This window comes from Manacus candei, unplaced genomic scaffold, assembly GCF_025592945.1.
Source record: "Manacus candei isolate 608988 ecotype Guabito, Panama unplaced genomic scaffold, ASM2559294v1 h1tg000005l, whole genome shotgun sequence".
NCBI classification, from domain to species: Eukaryota; Metazoa; Chordata; class Aves; order Passeriformes; family Pipridae; genus Manacus; species Manacus candei.
In genome coordinates, this window is record NW_026138053.1 from 6,085,441 (window position 1) to 6,103,653 (window position 18,213).

The 18,213-nt window shown below is 42.1% G+C and overlaps 1 long non-coding RNA gene across 1 annotated transcript; it reads left to right on the forward strand.

Annotated features, from left to right (window-relative positions):
- The first annotated feature begins 1,699 nt into the window (after positions 1-1,699).
- LOC127477536 (uncharacterized) lies at positions 1,700-17,289 on the forward strand. The gene is made up of 3 exons (XR_007906978.1): positions 1,700-1,865; positions 13,859-14,054; positions 16,785-17,289. It is a non-coding gene; the product is annotated as an uncharacterized LOC127477536 (long non-coding RNA).
- The last annotated feature ends 924 nt before the right edge of the window (positions 17,290-18,213 follow it).

The following is an 18,213-nucleotide window of genomic DNA, read 5'->3' on the forward strand; positions in this document are numbered from 1 at the left end:
TTTTTTCATGCCAGGCTCTGTTTCCTATTAAGAAATGTGTTCTTTTGATCAAGGTGCAAATCGACTGTTTCTCATGTTCTTCCAACACTAAATATACACTTATTTCAAGACATTCAGAAGCTTCATGTACCTGCAGATGGCTGATTTTTTACATCCCCTTTCTCATGGAGTACCTCACGTTGTGAAATGGCTTCTTTAGTTCCTGATGTTCCTCAGTCCTGGGATTACAAATTCTTCCTGCCCATCTCCAAAGGCACACACAAGGCTGGTGATCTCATATCCCAGAGCTGCCCCGATTTGTGGGAGCCCACACCTGCTTGGTTCACCTTCCTTATTGTCTGTCCCAGTCTGCAGCTGTGCTTTGTTTTCCCTCATAACACTTGGCAGTGTTTTTTTTATGGCCAGTGTGCAACGATGGCATACAAGTGAATCAGAGAGCCAAACCTCCAAAGAAAATTAAGAGAAACAACAAATTGCACCTAAAGAAGTAAAGCACCTAGGGTACTCAAAAGAGAATACTGTGGAGGAAGATGAGCTCTTGTTTCCTTGGAGCGTTGGGAGGGATTTACAGAGAGAAGGAGCGGGGCCGGCCCTGCACTGGGGGCGCTGCTGAGGCCGCGGTGATGGCGGCGCTCCCGCCTCATGACGGGGGTCCTGCCCAGGCTCCTTGTGGGCGCCGGTCCCTCCCCCTTTCCCTGGGGAAAGGGAATGTTCGTTCACTCCACAGAGCAAACAGGTAAAGGCTCTGGTTTTGAGGGAGTGATTCCCTTGAAATCCCCCAGCGTGTCGCGCGGGCGGAGGTTCGAGCAGAGCGCAGCGATGGCTCCGTGCAGGGGCGGGGCTGCTGGATTGCCCCATATAATGCACCTGCTTTACTGCAGCCCTGGCGGTGCTGAGGGGAAAACCTGCATGGAGAAGGTTATCCTGTGTTACGCTGGTGTTTGTTCACCGGTGCAGAGCAAAACCCCACTCACAACGCTCCAAGAAAGGGGTTCGCCTGTGCCAGGAGGGCGGTGGTGGCAGGAGGGGAGTTCGCCACAGCTCGTGTAGAGCAGGGCTTGGGAGTTCCCGGAACGCTTCGATCTGCTTGGGCCAGGAGAGGCCGAGGGAGCTTTGTGTGTGTTGGCTCAGTCGTGTTGCACATTTCTATGTAGTAGCTTAACTTAAACGTGTAACTTTCATCAGTGGCTATATCTAAGTCCTTACTGAAAAGGCCAAGTTTCGGGCTAAAGGCTTACATAGTAAGTAATAACTGCAATTTAAAATCAAGTTTTGGAAGGCATCTATGGCACTGGCTTTCACAGTATAAATCAGGCCTGTAAAACATGTTACCCATACTTAATGCACCTTTATACTTGATATCCATTTTAAAAGTTCTTGCTTTCAGACTATTTTTACCATTTGAGAAGTCTAAAAGAAAAAAAAAACACCAAAACCCAAACCCAACAAAAAAAACCATGTAACTTAAAAACAGGAAACATTTAAGACTTAAGCCAAAATACCTTTATTTTTTTAAGTAATTGAACACAGTTATTCGTGGCTTTGGATTCCTTGGACCTAAATTTAGCTATGATGGATTTTTGGCCCTAATGTCAGCCCTGTGAGACTTGTGCTTATTCATGCTGAACTTCTTCGGTCTGAGACGATGCAAGGTCAAATGAAATCTGACTCTTTCGGACCAATTTATGTCTTTACAGTGCTTCTTACTGGCTAAACTAATTTGGTTTGTTTACACCAACTTCCAAGTTCAAAAGTGAAACTTTAGAAGAAGACAGTTGACCAGTGGAACAGATTGCCAGCAGTGTGGTGTGAATTTTCCATTACTCTCAGTCTAAAACGAGCAAGTTTCTCCAGAAAAAATGCAGGTGGGTTGTGTTGAAGAAATTCCAGTGAAATGTCTGTTTGTGCAATAGATAGTCCAAATTGCTCTCAGAGCCACAGAACAGACTGGAGCTCAGGAAGGCACTTGCCTTCTAGGGTAACCAGCTCTCAATCTGTCTGGTGAAAGGACCTAATACTATAAGAAAGGTCACTGTAGGCAAGAGATCGTCGTGCTGTGAGGACTGTCCATTTGTTTCAGTATGACTGTGCTACCTTCAGTTTAAGGCTCTGTTTTTGAGGACCTCTCTGCATGAGAGTTACAGGTATTTATATAGTAATATAAAGAAATTAACTTCGTTGTGTAACTGTAGGAAAAGGATCGGTCAAAGATATTTTTATACCAAGTTTCTAGATTTCCCCTTCTAATCTCAAGCTTGTCAAATTGATTAGTGAGTATTACAGTGTTTAAATCATGCAGATTCTAAGTAGACATTAAATAAGCTAGCTCTTAGTGGGTGATTCATGGGACAGGGTGCTGCAGTAGTTGAAGCTGAGTCAGGAAGGCTTTGTTCAATACCTGACCTTGGGCCCACTGAGTAAAATCAGGCAGTTAATTCTCTTCTTGCCCTGGTTTTGTCAAATCAGTGGTTTTACAGACCTTTTTTGGACTTGAAATGTTTGCAAAATGATGTCTGAGAGCTGTTTGAATTATAATCCCGTGGAAGTACAGCCTGTGTACAGATCTGGTTTGCATGAGGTCTCCAGTGCTAGTGTTCTAGAGCAGCATGTTATAACTATGGCAGTTCTAAAGTGTGGGGTTTTTTCTCTTAAAGGTTTAAACCTCCCTGCTAGAAAAAGGGTGTTTTGTTTTCAGACTTATATGAAGCAATGAAGAAATGAAGAACCTTTGCAGAAAAAGAGCTAGAATGTATCACAGTGGAATGGGATCTCCAGCATGGAGACCTAGAGGAAATGGCAGTAGCTCAGAGCTTAGGAAGACCCAGTGGGGAACTTGTAGCAGACACACAGACTTACTTAGGATTGGTCATAATTCAGTTTTCACTTAATGTATTTCAAATGTGATTTCCTACATTTTGTCTTCTGATACATTCAAGCACAGCAGTTCTACAAGATTCACTTTGTCCATACCAGACTTTGTACCCTTAAATATAAATCTTCTACATCTGACTGATAGAGAGCCTCAGTTGAGAGAAATAAATTTGATGGAAAAACTAGAAAGTTGCAAAGAAAATGACTGTGGTTGGAGGGCTAGTGTTTCACCCAGTTGATTTAGTTCCTTTTGGAAAGATGTGCAGTGAGAGGCAACAAAAACACAGGCTAACTCCCAAAAATGCAGTGAAATTGTACATTGAACTGTGATTGGAATTCAGTTTCAGAACCTTGCAAGATGTTCATTCCATGGAAGAAAAGCAACATGTGATCCTGAAAGCAAAACCGTGAGTATCTCTGGCAAAGGACAGTGTGTGATGTTTAACTACAATATCCCAGCAGTGCCACTCTGGAATGAAAATTCCAAAAAACTTATCATTTTCAATAGGATCCTTGTTAAAAGCATAAACCACTCATGATGATGTTGAAGGAGCAGTTTCTCAGTAGGAGCAGGAATGAGTCACTGTTTGGAAAACACATGCAGAACTGATGCAGTCAGAAGTACCTGACTTGGGTATAAGTGAGCTACATCTTGTCACAGAATCATGAAATAGTTCAAGTTGGAAGGGATTTTTTTAAAGGTCATGTAGTCCAACCCTCCTGCCATGGGCAGGGGCATCTTCCACTAGAGCAGGTTGCTCAGCAAGTAGAATAATCAAACTGTGTTGAGAGGGGATAATCTGTAGGTTTTGAGTGACTGGTGATAAAATTGTTCAGCCTGAGCAGTGACTGAAATGAAGAGGTCAGACTGACATCTTTCTCTAGGGATAATTTCTGGATCATCAGAAGTTAATTTTTAATTCTCCACAAAGTGCTGTACCCTCAGGTAATACTACCTGTGTGAATAGGTACTGCGTGTATTAACATAACCAAGCTCATGTTTGAGAGGCTGGTTTTAGTATCCTGATTGGGAAAATAAGATCTTTTCCAATAGCATTTTTCATGTGTGTGTGAGCAAGATCAAATAGCAAATTTTATTCGCTAGTTTAGAATGCTACCCATTAAACAGGATTACTGTGTATTTTACAGCTTACAAAACTTTGTCAGAAAAGTGGCATTTTTAGGTATCTTTCTGTTCCTTGCTGAGAAGTATTTTGCAAGATACAAATGTGTAAGAAGTAGTGTACTGAACAATAAGTGAGAATTGAGTTAAAATGGCTTTGCATTTTTTTTAAATACCCATTTTAGTCAAATTTTCATGAACAGTTCTAACGTTTGCAGAAGTTCTCACTGAACCAGTGCTTGTTGATTATATTAATTTTTCTGGACCATGGTATAACATGAAGCCAAAGCTCCATGGGCTTCAGAACATTTTCCTGTGTAACTAGTGAATTAAGTGCAGAAATATTAAAGGACTAAGCATTTCTCTTGATAGTGATAGTGACCAAAATGGCAGTGGAAACATTCATTCTGTTGTACAGCCATTGAAATGAGCTCTCAGGGTGACTCTCTCTGCCCTTCCTGCAGTGAGCAAACCAAAGTTAATATCTTCATAAACAAACTGGAAATTTGAATGCAAAGCTTGTCTAAGCTGGAGAATGATGCTTCTTCCCCTGTACAAGTCTGTGTTGAAAGTAACAACCTGCTAAAGGAAGTAAATTCAAAGCTGTAATTTGTAGTTTATAGATACATTTATTTTTTTTTAGCCTGTCCCTTCTACTTACCCCTTTGTAATAAGCGAGGCTACAAGGGAGGATGCAGGAAAATGCATTCAGAAGTTTGGAGTTTAACCTGTTTGGGATTGATAACAGATTCACATTTGACTGCAGAGAAGCCAAACCTTTAATTTTGCCTTTTGTTTGTTTGTTTGTTTGTTTTACTTGAATGTGATGAAACCTGAAAACCCATATGGAAAATATGGGTTCTTCTGAAGGGAATGTACAGAAATATTACTGATGTGTCCCTCAGCACTCTTTCTCTGCCCTCCACTCCTCTTACACGTGCATGTTGCTTATTCTCTTAAACAGGTGAGGACTTGGCAGTTTCATGAACCTGACAAAAATTCCACAGTTAAATTAATAATAAAAGCCAATTTCTTCAATAATTAATCACAAGAAACACTGGCATTTCTCTGAGAAGACTTTTCTCAGCTAAAGAGAAATGTGTAACGCAGATTTCCCAAATGCAGAACGAATTTTCATTGCAATGTGCTTCTATTTTTAATTTTGGACATTTGTCCATGACCTTCTTGTCGATTGAACACTCTGGAATATTTTGTCAGGTTTTCCAGCATTGTTGAACTGAGTTAAAATGTAATTGACTAAAAACAAATAGAACAAGCCCCTCATCTAATAAATGTCAGTTCATGCTGACTGGAAAGAAAACACCTTGTTCCTGCCCTGTGACCCCGGTGCTTGTGTTAAAGCACAAAGTCTCCAATCATACAAGTGGAACATAAAACCTTTCACTGTTCACTTTCTCCATGTAACCAAGCAGGTATGTGGGAGTGTGGGCAATATAAGAAACTGGCTTTCTGTTTATGTAGGAATTTGATAGTGCACCTCACAGAGTAGCCTGGTAAAGGCTCAGCCAAAGATAAGGCTCGTTACTGATGAGCACATGGATCAGATCCTATAGAGTACATGAAGTTAAAGGCTGGTCTGGACTTGGGCATGTCTGTGTGGAGCACAGGGCAGACATCCCTCTGCTGATGGTGGCCAGCGCTGTGGCTCCTGAGCTGGCAGAATTCTGCCTGACTCGGTGTGCAGCCCTGCCCTGCTTGTCAGCCCTGCTCAGAGACCTGCACCTTCCTGCAGAGCACTCCTGAACTCCTCATGCAGCACTGGAGTGGTCCTGTTCTTCAGGAGACATCCTGGAAGATGATGGCCATGATAACGATGTTGTGATAGATGAGCCGTGACTGGCATTGCTGTGGAGACCCTCTCCCTTCCAGGGAACTTTGTGCTTTGCCATACATTGGCACAGCACTGCCTGTTCCTGCCTCTTGTTTCTTCTTCTTTGGAAGTCTCTGTAAGTAAGTGTTCACACCCTGTTTAATTTACAGTCGGTCTTTAGAGACCAAGTGGTTGCAAAGAAATCCAGAAAGAGGGGCTGGTTACAGCTGTATTGAAGCACTTCAGGAGCATACTGATGAGCAGAGGATGAAAACCCAGACTTGTAAGTGAGGATTAAACAAATGAAACTTTCATTGTGAGTATCTTCTGTTCTTGGGTTCAGCATCCCTCTCCCAAACCCTTGGTGTCAGAGCGTAGTGGCAGGCAGGTTAGTTTGCCCTCTTGCTGGCAGTGGGGGATGTGTCAGTCCCGTACGTATCCTGCTGCTTGCTTTTCCAGTTTTCCTCTCAGTGTAACTCACTGCTTCCAAGCACAAGCTCCCGACCTTCCCTGTGCACCCTGCCTTGTTGTGCGCTTTCTCCTGTGCTTTGCACTTTCTGTTTAGACAATAAAAGGACCGAAGGGAAAACAATGTTTCTTTATGTTAGAAGTGCGGCAGCCTCACATGTCAATATTTCTTTTCCCCCTATGCACTCTGACTTCGTTTATTTTTTTAAACACTTTGGCTTTTTTTGAGGAGATTCGAGCTCCAGAGCAAACCAGTTTGCACAATGTGCTCAGCTTCGTGTTACACTGAACTGATCGCATTTGTTATGTCTACCAGCTGATAGAGTTTTCTGAAAATATTTAGCCTGTAATGTAACCCTCCCTGGTCTTCTGTTTTTATTGCAAACATGCAATTAATCACCCTAATTGTTCCTATTACCCAGAGGCCCAAGTGATTATGATAAAAAAAAAATAAATAAAGATAGTGATGGCGTGATGTGGCTGTAGGACTGAGATGAACACTCAGCACAGCCCAGGAATCTTCTGCTGGTTCTTTTATGTCTGGGGAGATGTCCTGGATGCACGTGCTGGCTGTCACATAATCCAGCCTGGATAATCCATGCCTTTCTCCCTCCAAAACATTTCCCCATTTGGCACTACCAAAAAGTGTAAACTGACAAATGACTGCATGGGAAAAAGCTGAGGAAATAAGTGCACATTGGCCAAGAAAATTATGTTTAAGAAACATTAGAGCTGTCACTTGCATCAAAAAGAACCAGCATCATTTAGAGGTCACATATATATATATGAATAATTCTAATTCCTGAATATATCTGCAACCAAAATAAAAACCAAAATGCTGTTTCTGTTTTTTGTAAATTAAAACCAGTGCAGATTTTCTCCCCTCCAAGTAATTCTCATGCTAGGAGCTTGAGTCTGTAACAAGTTTCGCTTGTTTGGCATATCCTCTGGCCCACTTAGAAAATCCTTGGAAATGGTTCTAAAAGTAATGTCCAAACACAAACCTATGAGCAGTGATCCCGATTGGTGTGCCAGGGATTGCTCTGTGCTTCCAAGACTTCTGGAAATCTCCACAACTACTCCGACCAGCTCTGGGGAAAATAAAGCCAACCATGGTCTGAACTTCTTCTCTTTAGAAGGAAATGGTGTTTTAATGTTCCAGAAAAGTGCAAACTGTGTTCTTTGATTTTGCTACTGAGAGGCTGTTTGAGGAGTTTGCAGTGTTCTCTAAGAAATGTATATGCTTTATTTTTTATATCTATAAATTTATATATGTATATATAGATAGGAGGATGTAATTCTTATTTCATATTAGCATTACATCACTGTTTTATCTGTTGTAAATCTGGGTCACTCCTGAACTGCATTGCTGTGGATGCAGATGGAGCTTGAACTACAACACTGGTCTGAAATGCTGTTTTCTAATGGGATTAGTGAGTCATTTGTGTCCAGATGTGGATTTGTTTGGGGGAAGGGAACCAGGGTGGGGCAGGGAGATGGTATCCTGAATTCAGATCCCTGCAGCATCCTTGGGAATTTTCAGCACTTTGTTGCCCATCTTTGCAACTCTTCCTCAAGGGAGCTGCAGCTGGAGAGAGCCAGGGCAACTCCTGGGAATGAGCCACTCTTCCTCTCTGTGGCTTGAGGCCGACCCAGAGGTAGCCAGTGTTAACAGAGGCGTTTCCATGCTTGGAGAGATGAGGCTGGTTAGGACTTGGGTCCTCAGAGATGTGGGAATGGAGGTGACAGAGGTTCACAGAACCCTAATCACCAGGGAGCCAGCAAATGCAAATGCAAAATAAACTCAGTCGAAAAAAGTAAGGAGACCCCAGGGTACAGCTGTTAGGTGGCAGAATGCTACCAAGACCAAAAAGACTAAGTTATTCCACTAGGAATTGGACAAAACCATGAGGAGAGGCCCACAAGAGCTGTTACACGCCACTATCCAGGGCATGAGAGCAGGGCATTGAATAGGAGGTTTAATTGGTGTGAACCCAGACTTCCTGCTGACAGTACTTCTCCCTGGAGCAGCAGTGCCTTGGAAGTCTTTCAGCTGGGCAACTATGGGCTGGCTATTAAGCTCTGTAATTTCAATAGTTTCAATGAGGTTGGCAGAAGTCAAAGGGTACAATAATCTTTATATATAGGTTTGTCTTTGCTTGCATTCTAAAGGCATCCCTTGCAATCCGCTCTGGCTGTACACAGCTAGCCCATCATCTGACAGAAAAACAGTAATTATAGCATTACAAATGTGGATGTGTATATTTTATGGGGAAAATTAGTATACCACCCTGGTTAGTAAATATTTAGAAAGATCTGTAGCCTAGACAATGCTGAGGGACAAAACAAATGCCAGTTAATTCTGTATACTTTGCATCAGATTTCAGCTACAGTCAATGCCAATTATAAAACTGAATGAAGTGACACAGTGTATTAAGGAACATATAATTTGTCACACAGTGTCAACATTGCTGGCATTTTATATTTCTTGAGGTAGGACTTTTTAGCCAAGTCTTGTTAAGTGTCCCCGAATCTTATTTAGCATGTCAAAAAGTATATTCATTGTTAATTCTCTGAGTAGTGGAGAAGCAGACCTTGTGATAGACAGGTTTTGACAATCATAGCTGGGCTAAACCTCTTCAGTGGTGGGATTTATCCTGTTACAAGTGTGCAGTGTTTGAAGCCAGCCCTGCTAGAAAAAGCTGTTCCCTGCAGCTGAGTGAGTGAAATAGCATTTACTTGGAATAGTGTGTGGGTATCTTCAGACTCTGACCTGCTGTATTCATCACTTCTTCTTTAAAAAAACCAAACAAAACAGAACAAATCACATCCAAATGGGCAGAAATTCATCTTTTCTAAGAACAGATGCAAAACCATAAACTAAAATTATTCTTTATTCAATGGCTACTAGACTTGGAGTCTGACAGTCCTAAACACATCCTGTTTATTTTATGCCACTTCTCTGCCCCGTGTCACAAATAGCTGGGACACTTTTAGCACAAAGTGTAAGAAGGCAAAGCAGTTGGACAGCTGAGGTGGCTTTGTCACCTAAAGCTGGGCAGTTCTGGGGGTTGTGAGAGTACAGACCGGCTGAGACCCCTCTTTTTGGGCTGTAGGTGATGCAGAAAGGCCCAAGTCAGCTCCCCAGCTCCAGCAGTGCTCAGCAGTGGGAGGGGATGGCAGACATGAGGACACTGCACGCTCCTCCAGGCACTCTGGGAGTGTGGAATGCTGTTTGTTTTCTGGGAAAATTTGAGATCGTATATTTTTGAGATGATGTTTTATTTCGAGACTTTGTGACGTGTGAGAAAGCCTCAGTTGGCACCAGTGAGCATCAGGGCTGTCCCTTCCATACACTTTCACTCCTGCCTCTTTTAATTCACTGCTGCTGCAACATGATTTCAGGAACTCAGAATATATTTGTCCTACACAAGCGTAGTGAAATCAGAAACCTTTTTTTTAATTAAAAAGATGAAGTTGTTTTGGCTGCAGTAAAATCTAAGAACAGTGTTTTACAATGAGGGAGAGATGTATGACATGCAGGACTTTTTGCAGTACACTGTTCTTACACAACTCATTAGAGGGCCTAAAAGCCCTTTATTTTCTGGGCTGAGCCTGATTGCTGTTTCTCCTATATAATATTTTATAAATTCCCATAAAAGAAAGAAACACTAGACTAAATTAACGTTTTGAAGTACTAGGACTTTGCAAATGAGGAATAGGACTTTGATTACTGCCTAAAAATTGCAGTCTAAAATGTTATTTTACATGCTATCCTGAGTCGAGGCTTATTTTAAAAACAATCTTTTGACAGCAAAAGTAAATCCACAAGACTATCTGCATAAGGCTGGATACATTTTGTGATGATGGTTTAAATTACCATCATCTTTTCAGCACCTCCTGATGCCATGAAAGGAAGCTTTCTTCACTGCTTTTCAATGCAGTGAGTCTGGCATGCTGAAATATCAGCCACACTTCCTAGGAAGATTTTCCTGCAAAGCAGATACCTGTAAGTGTAACCAATATCTGAAAACTTTGGGTCTGATTCTGTCACCTACATGTTCTGGCTGTGCAAATTCTTCCATTGACGCCAACATGTAACTTTGTAAGCCACAGGATGAAGTTCTCTAAGTTACTACTCTGACTGTGTTTTGTGCTCCCTACTTGTGCTTCAAATAGGAAAGATAGTTAAAAATTCACACAAAAGAATAAACCTCATGACTTGCATTAACTTTTATTTCATTTTTGAAACTTTTTAACAACCTGCTGAATGACAGTGAGCAGGAGTCTTCCTTGACATATGCTCTTTGAAATCACAACTGAATGTGGTCCCTGGTTTAAGGAATTTTTACTGAGTTTTCATTACTTTTTTAATTACTCTGTTACTTCTCTGCTTGGCTGAAAGGAAAAAGCTGGTTCTAGTCAAAACACTGTAATTAAATGTACTGTGATACAAACTCTTGCACAGTGGGAAGACCTGGCAAGTAGGGAGACACTTCACAGCTCAGTGTTTGCACTTGACTGTCTGCTCGTGTAACAGCTGTACCCAGGCACTGAACGAGCCCAGGCTCGGATACTGAATGTGCTGAAGCTTCTTTGAGCTTCTGACTTCACTTATGTTACTGTGCAGCCCAGCCTTTGTGCATGTCCTGCTTAATGCCCAGCTTTCCATCAGGTACAGTAAAAACTCCACAGAACAGAAAACAAAACCCCTTTCACATGGTCAAAAGTGGAGTTAGTTGTGGGCTTGCTGGAGATTGTCCCTCTGGGATATTGAAAGCAAGGCAATTGCATCACTCACTGTTATCAGATGCTATTTAGAAATCTGGAAGCCTGAAAATGGAGGTTTGCACCTCATCTTTGGCCAGAGATGGATCATCCATAAGACACTTGTATATCATTATCACAAATAATTTTTTGTGTTACAGCAGTGTGTGGAGAGCGCAAATTCCAGACCCAGTTAAGCCACAGCTGCAACACCACCATCCTTTTGCTCTGAAAAATATGTAGGCAAAATGAACAAAACCAGCAGAAGACTGAAAAAAGGAACTGGAACTAGACTCAGATGAGAGCAGGATGGTGAGAGCCAAGGCAGCTCATTGCCAGCCTGGATATCACCTCGAGGTTTGTTCTGCATCTGGTTCTGTGGAGTCTTGTTTGGGAAGAAGGAGCTAAGGCTTCCTTAGTGTTGTTCATCACTTTATTGTTTTTAATGAAAAATAGTTCATTTTGGCAGCATGCACACAGTAACCTGTTGCCAGCCTTGGTAGAGAACTGACACTGCATTTCCTTGTGTTTTGGATTCATCCCTTTGGATTTTTCCTCTGTGAGGCTGCTCTGTCTCTTTTCCCACCTTTCCCCCCCAGCTTCTGCACAGCACTGCAGCCATCTCTGGGGCTTCTGTTTGTGTTCCTGCTTTTCCCTGGCTCCAAACACCAATGCTGCTGTTCCAGCAAGGAAGCTACCCTGCTGAGAGTTTTCTCTTTGGCTTTCAGATACATCCCTTTTTCTTCTGTCCTTCTCAGTTCTCAGCCTGTTACCGCCCAGTTCTCACCCTGTTACACCCATTGTAACCACCTAGTGCCTCTGCTGGAGCTGCTGGTGTCTGTGCAGCCTTAAGCCTGGTTTATCCAGTTTGTTAAACCAGTTTTGCAGCTGATTCATTTCACTTTAGAGGCCCAAAACTGCTGAGCATGGGGCAAATTGCTGCCAGCCGTGGGGAGGGGAGCATCCCTGCCAGCCAGGGGCTGGCTGCTCTCCCCTCCTGACACATCCAACAGCCCAGGAGAAATCACTTCTGCTGAAGCTTTTGGTGAGGCAGAACACAAGCTGGCCAAGACCTTGGGGTTAAAAGTCTTGTTTCTTTCTTTCTTTTAAAGTATCATGATGTAATCGCTTAAAAATAAATTTTAAGATTTTGGTTGTATTTCTTAAAAGAAAGATTGCCTTTCCAGCAGCTCAATTTCCCCAGCACCAAACTGGGAGTTAGTTCAACACAAACACAGGAGGAGAGTGTCATGTTCTGAAAAACTGTCTGCAGAACCTGCCTTTTCTTTTCTGGAGGGTTCTGGTGTTGGGTGCATTTTGTGCACGTACTGAACAAACTTCAGGAAATTTGTGTCTAAAGAAACTTTGAAAAACCCCAGTCTTAGATCACAGCCCTCTGTTGCAGGCTGCCTGGGAAGCAGGGATCAGTCATTCTGGATGGCTCTTCAGATGCTCACTTTGTAGGAGTATCTTTCTTGCTGTTAAGCTGGCTCTTGCACTTACAATAATGCACAATACGGTTCAGTGTCAGTTCTGTTACCTTCAGGTTTTGGACAATTCCCACTCAGACCCTGCATTTCTGCTTGTTCTGGCTACTTCCAATTGCTCCAATTTATTTTACAGTTCACCTTCCTGCATCAGGAAGGCCACTTTCCCTGCCTTTGATGAGCAGCTCCTCTCTAGGACGACTCCTCTGGCATGTCCCGCTCCTTCCAGCCCCTCTATGTCCTGCACTGTCTGTTCCTTTCCCAATAAATCACTGGTGCTCAGCAACCTCTGCAGTTTTATCTCAGCCAAATCTGCCCACTGGGTTTTCAGGGAGGAGCTTTGCTTTTCTGTTTTGGTCTTTAAAAACTATTTACCTTCAGGGGCAGCAGGGCGTCAGTTAAAATAATAAAGGCACTAATTAATTGACAAGATGTTTTCACTCCAATTTAATCTGCCAGAATTTAACTCTGCCTGGAGGCCATAAACTGTCTTCCCTTTCCTTTTGGTTTCCATACCTTTCAGCTTTAGCACTTGTAAGGCTTTACTTAATCTAGTGCTTATTGCTGAGGTAGTTTGAGAAGCCAGTGTGAAAACAGACACAAGTATCAAATACATCTCTCAGGTCGTGTCTTTTTCAGGTCATGTCTTTTTTTTTCCTGTTTGAAGGAGCATTTCTAAGCTGCCATATTGTACTGCTGACTGTTTCAAAGACTCTCCACTGAGGAGAAACTTAGAGGAGTATCACGGCACTAAAACATTTTCAGCAATGTTGTTAATCTTTCCACATCGTCTCTGGAAACTTTCTTGAATCATTGCTTTGGCCTTAAATTAATATTAACTTACTAGACTGGAAGCAATTCATTTTAGGATAATTTTGACATACAGCTATTATTGAGTTGTGTTTAAATGTTGTCTAATAATATATTCATCAAAGAAAACTGTTAGTAGATATCACAAACTCCCACATATCAGTTCCTGGCTTCCTTCCACATATCCATAATCCTTTTTCCTCCATCTCTCTTGCATTACCTGTAATTGCCTCTTGTATTACCCCCAGTGCCAATCTTGTCTCTTCTCAGATGAGCATTCAAAATTTGCTGGTTTTGATATTTTGAATAGTTAGTGACTTTAACTGTTATTTTTAAGTAGTTGTTTGAAGACGTGACCAGGTAATCTGAAGTGATGGGTAAAGTGATGCTTGAGAGTGTTTGTACATATGTAGAGAAATAATTATAATCAGGTAAATATTACAGCTCTTCCTCAGCAGTGTTTTAATGCATTACTGTGTCTTTCCCTTGCTGAATGTGTAGTGAGTGAGAAAGGTGGGATACCAGAAGCTCATGCAGCTGCACAACCCTGGGGAACACCTTATAAAGTGGCTTCTGACCCCCAGCCAGCAAAGTGGGAATTGCCCAGTGTTCGTGGGACCACTGACCTGCAGCTCCTGCCCCTGGCATCAGGAGAGTGCCAAAATCCCTACAGGGCCAATGGCAAAGAACTGCAGAGGTACTTTTTTAATTTTCAAAGTATTCATTATGGTAATAATTATTGTCTGTACTACTACTAATAATTTGCATGTGGAAAAACAATCTGTGCAAGTGTTACCCATTTCTCACTAAACCCCACACAAATCTGCTGCTCGTTATTGACATTACGAGTGTTTAGCCTTCCAAAAGGTCACCTCTGCTTCAGGTAGGGGCCACATGAATATTAAATGCAATGAAAGTGAAGTAAATGTAGTATATTGTACGGGATAAGCAAAGGCTGTAGTGTACACCATGAATGTAATGTGGTTTTCATTAGCAAAATATCTAAAAGGGAATTGGAAAATAACATTTAACAACTATTGCCCTGAAATCAGTCATCAGTTTAATTAAATAAACATAAGCAGGAAGTTGAAAATGAGATCTGAAATCTTTAGTAAGGAGCACCATAACCGGTAAGGTACCACATCAGTGTTGGTAATTCATTAACGATACTGGGAGAGATCACATAAAAATGACAGTTTCTGTTTCAGAAAGAAGTTGATGAAATGTTGGAAAATATGTGCTACTGAAAGAGGGGGGATGTATCCCCCTGTGACAGCACAGTGACTTGAGAGGAAGCTTTTTCAGAGACCCAGATTAAAACTGAATCCCTGCTTGGGGCTGTACCTCGGGCGCTCTATCCAAACCCCTGTCCCCCATACGCTTGTCCTGGTATGCTGAGCCCTGGATTTGGGAACCAGCCCTCCTCTGGCCCCTGGTCTGCTGCTCTTTGCCCCCAGGCAAGGCAGATGTCTCACCGACTGCATTCATGACAAGATCCAATAGGGAGAACAAAAATTCAAATGAGTTTTTTTGGTTGTTAATTAGTGTCCCTAAGTAGGACTCCAGGTGTCTCCAGGTGACAGGTACCCTTCACTCTGGCAGAGATGGGCTGTGAGCATTTTGGTTTCTGTTCACTGTGACACTGTCCCTCTGGCACAGTGAACCTTAAAAGTGCTAATAAGAAAACTCATGCTCCTACTAAAAGGCATTTTTAGACTCTCTGAACTCTTCAGAGAGCAACACTTGCTGCTGACCTAGAGCTTAAACCACCAGCACGCTGAGGGCAGAAAATGCCCAGAAGGTGAAGCAATATTAGGAGCCTGAAGGGGAAAGGCAAAAAAAAATAATGCAAGGAAAAGAGGAGATAAAATCCAGAATAACTGTAGGAAGCCATCTGACTGTGTACAGCATACAAAAATGCCAAAAATGCCAGGGGAAGTACCTGCAGTTTATAAATTTAAGTATCTCTTGCTTTTTAAAGAAGAGAAAAGCTTAGGGCTGAAGTAAAGTACATGTGAAAGGGAAACCTTATTTAGTTGGCATTGAACTGTGTCCTGGTGCCCTACTCCTCCATCAGACTGTGAGTGGGATTTTGTGCCAGGAGCTCATTCAGTGCCTTGAACTGTTCACAGCCTGGGATGTCCTGGGAAAGGGGAAGATTATCCCACTGTCCCCCAGATTGCAGAGCCAGTGCAGGATGGTGCCCAGCAGGACTGACTTCCAAACAGCTCACAGACACTTTGGGAGCAAATCCCCAGAGCTGAGAAATGCTTTTGTCCGGGCACGTTGTCCTTGCTCTCCTGGGACATGATCCCTAAAGGATCAGCGAGGAGGTTTGGGGGAGCGCTGGGAGATCTGCTAAACTGCATTAGCTGTAAAATCCCATAGATAGAGGGAAAGAGGTTTAATTTTGTGTGTGTTTCCCTCAGTTTAGCCAGTGCAGAACAGCAGGCTGTCCTGATTAACCCGTTTCCCCTGACACAAACCAAATGGCTTACAGCTTGAGTAACTGTCTGTTGAGTCCCACGTTTGTTATAAATTCAGTAGATGAAAAAATTATTTCAGTTTCTATGTTTTTTACAGCATTTCCCACCAGAGAACGCTCACACTTGTAAAACAATAAATGCTATAGTATAACATAGCAAAACTAGTAAAATGCTCAACAGTAGATAAAATTATTTACAAAGGACCATTATGGTTTCTTTTGGAGAAATAATGCAGCATTTAATTTTAAGGTACATGTGCCAGGCATAACTTTTAGATGGTACAAAAAGGAACATAAATATAGAAGTGCATGTGTGCAGTAAGGTACATTCATGATCTTAATTACTTCTCTCACTAAAAATAATTTGCCTCTGTGTTTCATCTCATCTCTGCACCACCAGTTTCTGAAAAGCAAATTACTTTGCTAAGCAGTTCAAGGGAAAGACTTCAGCATCAAAACTCCTGTGTCCCACTTGGGCTGGTTTTAAAACAAGGTTTCATGGGAGGACTGGGTATGCAGAGGATCAGAGAGAAAGTTGTGTTTTTTTGGGGCAGTGAATGGATCAGGGACATTTCTTCAGTTAAACTAATTTGTTCCCTGACGAGGTTTTTTCCATTCTTGCTGTAATACTGAATTCCAGTGCAAATGTTGATTGCTGCTGTCACAGGATGGTGGTTGGAAGGGAAATGCTTGGCACTGCCTCCTGTTACTCATTGTGCAGTCAAGTCAGAGCCAGCTTACAAGATGGGAACTGCACATTAGCATAAAGAAATTTAGTCCTGGCAGCAAAAGATGCAAATCCATCACCTACCTGACCATTTCAGCCTCTTCTCCTTCTTGCTGGAATAATGAAGGCCAGTGGCTTTAATGGCAGAGTGGTTGCTGTGTTTCGAGGGGCACTTGAACTCCTCAACCAGCTTTTTCTATTGATGTTCCCCGCAGATGAATTTCCACCTCTGGAAAAGCAAAAAACGGAGACCCAACACAACTGCCATGTACAAAGTCCACAGGGGTGGCCAGGCAGGTTTGTATGTTTGCTGTTTGCTCCTGGGGAGCAGTTGTTTTCTCCACTGTGATCCCTAAGTAAAGATTGTTTGAGGGACTTTCAGCCATACTAGAAAATCATTTCCCTAAAATTTCAAATTGGGAGGGGAATAAAGTGACTCAGTAAGAGCTGCAGAACTCAGAACTTTCTTTTTTTTCTTTTCCCCAAAGGGAGCTCTACCCTTGTTTATATACTTTGATTTTCCATAACTGCTAGAACCACTTTGGCAAAAAGTTCAGTATTTGACAGTTTTTATTTAGATGTTGACATGTGTTTTTTATATTCTTAAGTTTAGGGAAATGGTGAATTCCTTCTTTTGGATTTTTTCAAATGTTTAAGTTGTAACTGTTGGAATCTGCTGGGTGTTTTAAATGGATCTGAGAAAGGAAGTAAGGCATTAGTTTTATTGGGAAAAAAAAAATTTGAAAGTTTTTTTAAACCAGTGTTTTTCTGACATAATATAGAAGAATGTAGTTATATTGATTATAGTGTTTGAAACTGTCTAATATAAATGGCAATTCAGCAATAATTGCTGCAGTGAAATATTTTGTATTTATTGTATAATAAATGTTTCATAGAAATAGCATAAAATATTTAGAGAAAATAAAATAGGATTAGAGGGAATCTATTGCATGGCTAAAGGTTTTATGTGGTGCTAATAGTATTTAAAAAAACATTTTGTATTAAATAGACTGTACTGCATTTGTATTTGCCATAGACTGTGAACAAAATGGATATTTCTAAAGACAGACTTTTATCATTGTCTGAGGAAACCTTTAGCTAGTACCAAAGTCATATTCCCTCTTGCAGTTAATCAGAGTCTGAATTAAACAAAGCTGAGCCGAATAGGGAAGTCAGTGAGATAATTTTAGACCCTTAATCCGTGGATATAAAATCCTTAATCCACGGATATAAAATCATTTTCTAAAATTGGGAGTGAGCATGTTAACATGCTTTACGTGGAGGGGAGCTGAGGCAGAGCAAGGCTGCACATCGCTTGGGGCTGTGCTGAGAAGGGAAGGCAGGGAGGTGCCCAGGGCCCGGACACAGCCCGGGTGACTCCGGGTGCCTGTGCCGGCTCCGGCACCACCGCCTGGGACCGGCACTGCTGCCCTGCCCAGCCTGCAAACCTGCTGGAGCCTCTGTGCCAGCAGGCGAGCAGCAGCCTCTGAGCAACTTGTTTTAATTATGTGAGGAGCACGCTAGCTTTCCACAGTCGCCTTTTAATCTTTTTTATATTCCTGTTCACACTCTGTCACAGATCTGTGCTGCGTTTAATTACTCCGGCTCAGCCCCGAGTGCAGGGGATGAACACGGGGCTGGGAG